General features: G+C 43.6%; 1 protein-coding gene across 1 annotated transcript in view; it reads right to left on the minus strand.

Moving 5' to 3' along the window:
* Cdc42bpb (CDC42 binding protein kinase beta) overlaps window positions 1-5,941 on the minus strand; it is an 83,927-nt gene extending 77,986 nt beyond the window's left edge. The window contains exon 1 of the mRNA XM_033766825.1: window positions 5,928-5,941. The gene's annotated coding sequence lies outside the window, so the exon portion shown is untranslated. The remainder of the gene's footprint in view (window positions 1-5,927) is intronic.
* Window positions 5,942-5,947: the final 6 nt, after the last annotated feature.

Raw genomic sequence — 5,947 nt, forward strand, 5'->3', positions numbered from 1 at the left:
AAAAAAAATGAATGAATAAATAAAAAGCCAGGGATAAAATTCCTATCTACTGAAAAGCAAGCTAAAGGAAGGAATTCCACTAACACAAAAATAATTTCCTGTAAGTTAAGAACAGGAATTAATTGTATGCTTGGTGGTTTAATTGTGATGATATTCACCTAATGGTAAGAATGGCAACAGTGGGTATCAAATTAACCTAAATTATATTTGGGAAAAAAAGAAAAAAGCAGAAGGCTGTCCAGGCGTCCTGCAGCCTTCTCTTCCACACTGCAACAGATAACGTCTATGATGGGAAAATCAGAGCTGGGGGTGCAGTTCAGCCAGAGCCTTTGCCTGGCATGTGCGAGGCCCTGGAGTCAATCTCCAGCACAGGGGAAAGACAGAAAAATCAAAAATTAACAGTACAAGCTATATTGAAACATGGATCTGAGGGAGGAACAACCACCTACAACCAAAGTAGCACACACCTCCATTCTGCCACCTAGTATGTGGAAGAGCAGACCACCACCTGAGGAGGTAGCTGGACTTGACACAAGGCCCAGGCCCCAGACACTTCTTGGACCAGTGTCCTGCAAGCCAAGGACTGTGCCGATCTCGGTGCTACAAGAGTGAAATCAACCTTGATTTTATGTAAGGGCCTGTTACCTGGTTCTTATTTCTACTACCCACAGCTGAATGCAATCCCAACTCAATGGTTGCAGCAGAAACAGAGGAGTAAAAAGTGGCTGTCACTGGGAAGCCCAAGCCCAGAGCACACAGGAGCAGGGGACTGCTGCTTTGTGTTACCACTCAGTAGTACTACTTGGCTTTTCAAACTAAGGAAATGTCATGCTAGTAAAGATAAAATTATATTCAAAGAAAATCACCCCACAGAGTATGGTCAGGCATGCTGTTAACCTTAACTTCTAAAACTAAGATCACATGTATCTTTTTAGGCCAATTTTAATTTCGAACACTGGCCTGTGAATTTCAGACCTGAGTTTTAAAAAGGCACCAGAATGTGAAGCCACAATAGAAGCTTTTGAAAGGTGGAGTGATGAGATGAAAAGCCGTGAGAATGATCTCACAGAGGTTGTCTAAACTTCCCGCAGGAAAGGCATTTCAAGTCTAAAGCCTGAGTACTTCAGTGAGGACACTACTGATGGAACAGAAAGAAAAGGCAAAAATAAACAGATCTTTCAAAGCTGGTGACGGCAAGGAACCTGAGTCTGACCATGGCTGTGTGGGGAGAGACACCTGGCTGGAGGTAGCTTGCTCATAAATGGCTTACTAAGGAAGAGTGAGGAGAGGGACGGGAGCATGTAACACAATCTCTCAAAACCCCCAAGTCCTCCAATGGTCAAGGAGCTATCAGCTCAATAATATCAGGCATCACCTCTGATGTTCCTGCATTCTCCAAGGAGGTGCCAGGTAAGGACAGAGTCTGAATGAAATTATATGATTTAGTTCAAACTTCTCCTTGAATCTCTTAACTCATTCCTAAGAACAACAAAAAACTCCACATTATTATATAATCAATCCCTTTTTGGAAATTAATCTAGAAACAATTTTGTTACCAACCAATCAATAAAACTGAGCAAAAACTCTAATTCTCAACACAGACTGTTTAAAATCAAACTGGGAAGAGAGACTTTACCTCATAAGTAGTATCTATTTTATTTGCACATAAAATGCTTTTCTGGTAGATTTTAAATACATTAAAGGTTCCAATAGATTACCATACACGTAGGGGGCTGAAGGCTTACCTCAGTGATGGAAGCCTTTGGTTAAAGGGAGAGAGAAGATTACCATATTGTGAAAACACTAATGATTTGATTTGATTTATTTATGTTTGGTTTTTTTGAGACGGGGTATTACTATGCATTTCAGGCTGGCCTTGAACTCAGTATGTGTCATCCTACCAGTGTCCACCCACCCCCAAACACAGTGAATCTCTTGATTTTAGACAGAGAAAAGTGTGCAGTTCTTCTCAAATTTCATCAAGAAGAAGACATGAATGTGGGCTTCCCATGGAAATTAAAAGAAACCTTAAAATCCCGTCATCCCACATCCTAGAAATCCAAGAACAAAACCTCAAAGGGCCCTAAGGTGTTGTTATGGAGTCTGGGACAAGATAACATGGTTACAATGTAAGTAAGGGTATTTTTAATTCATTCAAAATTTCTTTTTATTTTATACATCCTCTTCTTGATTGAAAAAAAAAGAAGCTGTATGTGGTCTCCTGCAGCAAAAGTCTTTAATTTCATCAGTTTCAGAACCTACTTTCTGCTCCCAACCAAGATGCCAGGGTGATCATCTCCGCCTGTTTACCACAGTCTGGAAGTAGCAATCCTGCCCACAGCCTGCAGGCAGCATCACTGATGTCAGCAGGGAGGACACAGGACATGCAAGGCAGGAGCACCCTGCCAGTCCTCAGTGCTCGCGGTCTTGGACTTCACCTGAGTCGCCTGAGAAGAGCAACTCACTTCCTAGAGCACGCTCTTCCCGGCAGCCCACAGGGTACTCTAAGTAAGAACCACCCTTCAACTCTACTTTTATTTAAAGATAGCACAGACACTGCTGTTCCCCCTCAAAGCCCAGCAAAGCCCAGCGGTCCATTAAGAGGCTTGAGGAGAGAAAAAGCAAGGCATACTTGTTAATTTTTAATGGCTTCAAGTGTCCTGTCTCACACCATGTAGTAAGCATCAACACAAGTTTCAAAGAGCTATTTATAATATCTATATTATATTAACCTAAGTCTTATCATGCAATCCTTTATTTCCCTGTAAGCTGGGTCTTATTAAACACCAAAAAAAATTTTTTTTAAATATTCCTACATTGCACATTTTATCCAGAGAAACCAGTAAGTTTTCAATGCGATTGGAGATGTGTAGCACCATCAGGTAAGTCTTACTTAGCAACTCAGCAGCCTCCCACACACTCCCAACAGCTATTGGAGGTTGTATCTACAGAGAACACCAAAAAAAAAAAAAAAAACAGAGGCCTGGGAAGATTAGTTCTTCTCTGCAAGAGAAAGTACACAGTAAAAGATGATGCCAGGGAACAGGAATTGGAGAGCCTCTACTCCAAGATGCCTGTCTACACCTCCTGACCTACTTCCTGGTCAGCACACTGCATCGGGGCCACGGTGGAGCACTGCGGTAGCCCATCCTGTCCCATGGCGACAGGCTGAGATTTCAAATGTCAGCTCCATTCAAATATGACACTAGCTGATACACTTGAGCTCTTCACACATGAAAAGGCCTTTTCTATAACAAAGATGAACGACACCATATTTACCTCATTGGGTTATGTTTATTTTATTTACTAATGGAAATTTTAAAGTGGTTCATATGCTCTGCTTCTAAGTGGTATCAAATTTACATTTTAAAAAATAGCTTAAAGAAATACACATCCAAAACAGGATATTTCCAACTTTTAATTAAGGTCCAGAATTTCCTAGAGGAAACTAATCAAACTATAAACATAATGAAAGGAGAATTAAAGACAAAATCATAAAATGGGGCCAGGGATTTAGTTCAGTGTTTCCGACGCCTGCCTTGCAAGCGCAAGGTCCTGAATTCAATGGGCACTACCAAAAAAAACAAAAACAAAAACAAAAACAAAAACAAACCGTACAATGAAAGCTGAGATGGTTCACCCCATGTAACCACTTGCAGCAATAAGAAAATAAGAGCCAGAAATAATCTTCTTTTAAAACTGAAAAGCTGTATTACTTATATTTTCCAAATTGCTTCAAAATTCCCAGTAAATCTCAAAATTTGGGCTGAATCAAGCTGTTTTTCTTCTTAAAATTTCATGAATTCTACATAATGTCATTAGATACCTAATAAGATTTAGAAAGTGAGTAGAGAGGCTGGCTTTCTGTATGACAGGAAGCAATAAATCAGAGAGGTCTCAAAGATCAGCGTAGTGAATCCAAAAACTCGATGATCCACAGGCTGCAGCCTAGATGCATTGCCACTTGGAAAGTAGGATAAATAATAATGTGCTATAAAGTTTTATTAAACCATTCTTTGCTTCCCATCAAAATAACTAGGCAATTACAAGCAAAACCGAACACTCAGCTTACCTAACAACACAATACTTTGGTGTTACACTGGTGGCTATATTAACATACAAAACAGAACAATGCAAATTTCTAAAATATGTGACTACTTCATTAAAATGCCACTGTATATTTAAGCCCATTCTACTCTGTAAAATTTACACTTCTGTGGCAAACTAAGTTCTTAGCAGAATGAAATTATTGGTATTCACAATTTCCAAGAGCCAATTTTGAAAATATGTCTATATTACTGCTCCCAGCTTCTGTCTACATATGGAGTAGTCTGACCTCACCTACTGAGAAACAGCTTCCTCCAGAAAACCAGAAGCCAATGGGATCCTGGTGATGTCAGCGCCCAGCCTTCTGGCCAGGAGACCTGCCTCTATGGTTAGCCAATCTTCTCTCTGCTTCCTCCTCTAGCACATATATTTCACCTGCCTCTCTGCATTTCAAGATCCAGTGCTCAGAATGGAATGGCAAACACAATACTAAGAAGGCTCAGATCAAAACAGGCACCAAACATCTCCCTTCAAAGCAACTGTGAAGTCAGTTAATTACCCAGCTGTAAGTCACTGATAAAAAACCCGGAAAGGCAGTACTCCCAATTTATGTTCCCTTATAGTAAGTGGTTCCTTGGTCTCTCATGGGACCAAGAATGGTGGTCCCATGAAACAAAGCACACAGGCTCTCCCACAAGCACGAAGTAACATCTCACTGAGAAGCAACATGCAGAAGCCCTTTAAATACTGCAATTTAAGTTTTAGTGTGTAAACAAAATTCCAAATTCCAGTTACTATGTGCAGTGCAGGAGAGCTGAATATGGAACACATTTATTTGTCTACTCATGCAAATACCTGCTTTATCAGCCCCAAAGATTACAAGTTTCCGGTTCAAACTGCACAGAGCTAGACCAATGACGCACAGGACCCAAGGAAGATGTCCACTGGGTTTGGCCTACACCTAGGCCTTGCTTCCTCCTACCATTGGTTGTAGGTGAGGGATCCGAAGGTCTTGAGAAGGTCTTGGGAATCACTATATGGCTTAATCAAATTTTTGTCCTAATAAAGCATAATAGATCAGCTGATCGATAATTACAGCATTATAGATCTCTGATGAACTACGAGACAGCACTCAAATATCAGATGAAAAAAAGTTTCTAAGTGATAGTCCTAGCTACTGCCCAAATATCAACAAGGGTGTGGCACATTTACGACGAAGGAAAAAACTGTCAATTTGCTCCTGTATGGCGTATGTAAAAACAAGGCTTGTAACCTCAAAATTCCCTTGGAGGTGCCAGAGGAAAAGGGTTATCCAGGGCCTGGACACCGAGGGGATGTGGACAGGATGTCACCGGGGAGGGGCCGTCAGGGCTCGGCTCCCAGAGGATTGAGCACAAGGAAGGACCCATGGGGCGCCCGGAGCGGCAAAAGGCACGACACCCACGTCTGGGGACGAGAAGAGGCGCTCAGGTCTCCCGGGGACCCCAAGGGCGAGGGGCGAGGGGCAAGGGGCGGATATCCCAGGAGCGCCGCAGGAAACGATCTCCAGACTCGAAGGGTGGGTCTAGGAAGCGGCCGGGGCGACGGCCCGGCGGGGGGAGAGGGGACGGAGAATGTGCTCCGGGCACAGGATGACGCACCCACGTCTGGGGACGAGAAGAGGCGCTCAGGTCTCCCGGGGACCCCAAGGGCGAGGGGCGAGGGGCAAGGGGCGGATATCCCAGGAGCGCCGCAGGAAACGATCTCCAGACTCGAAGGGTGGGTCTAGGAAGCGGCCGGGGCGACGGCCCGGCGGGGGGAGAGGGGACGGAGAATGTGCTCCGGGCACAGGATGACGCGGCGGGCCGGCGGCGGGGCCGAGGGCGCGGAGGGTCACTCACCCCACTCGAGGAACTCGGCC

This window comes from Fukomys damarensis, unplaced genomic scaffold (genome assembly GCF_012274545.1).
Source record: "Fukomys damarensis isolate Sample0158 unplaced genomic scaffold, DMR_v1.0_HiC HiC_scaffold_21, whole genome shotgun sequence".
Classification (NCBI taxonomy): domain Eukaryota; kingdom Metazoa; phylum Chordata; class Mammalia; order Rodentia; family Bathyergidae; genus Fukomys; species Fukomys damarensis.